This window comes from Nanorana parkeri, unplaced genomic scaffold (assembly GCF_000935625.1).
Source record: "Nanorana parkeri isolate BGI_ZX_2015 unplaced genomic scaffold, ASM93562v1 scaffold250, whole genome shotgun sequence".
NCBI lineage: Eukaryota > Metazoa > Chordata > Amphibia > Anura > Dicroglossidae > Nanorana > Nanorana parkeri.
In genome coordinates, this window is record NW_017306518.1 from 1,105,654 (window position 1) to 1,106,190 (window position 537).

The 537-nt window shown below is 62.2% G+C and overlaps 1 protein-coding gene across 3 annotated transcripts in view; it reads right to left on the minus strand.

The window, feature by feature from the left end:
* Window positions 1-457, minus strand: part of ATP2B1 (ATPase plasma membrane Ca2+ transporting 1) — a 137,647-nt gene extending 137,190 nt beyond the window's left edge. For all 3 annotated transcript variants that reach the window (XM_018556728.1, XM_018556727.1, XM_018556729.1), the window contains exon 1: window positions 104-457. The gene's annotated coding sequence lies outside the window, so the exon portion shown is untranslated. The remainder of the gene's footprint in view (window positions 1-103) is intronic.
* Window positions 458-537: the final 80 nt, after the last annotated feature.

Sequence of the window (537 nt, forward strand, 5' to 3'; positions counted from 1 at the left end):
GGGCACCTGTCAATGACACGGGCAATATGGCAGTGGGGGGAGAGGAGAGTGTCGGCGGCTCACATGGACGGCTGTCCTTTTACCATCCCGTCGTGTCCCTTACCTGGAGGCGGTGATGCAGGTGGAGCCCGGTGTGTATCCCGGGAGTCTAGTTGTGGGGGAGAGAGGAGGCGCCTGATCACAGCATGGTGTCCCCCGGCTCCCCCGCCGGCCGCTCTCTCCCTCACACGCAGACTGAAGGCGGCAGAAGCTGAAGCAGGGATGGGGGAGGGAGGAGGAGGAAGAAGAAGGAGGGGGGGAGTGGTGAGCACAATATGACTGAACAGGAGAAGGGGGGTGAGGAGGGAGGACCGGCGAGCAGCACTAAACCTGACTGAAATGACAAGCAGCGAGCCGGCCAGGCGTCCCACACCACCTCTTCGTGCACACGCCACACACACAACGCTACACAGCGGCACTCCGGAGCAGCGAGTGCATTCCCACTCCTGTCACACACCGTGCACACTCTGGCTCAGGGAACTCCGGAGAATGAGTACA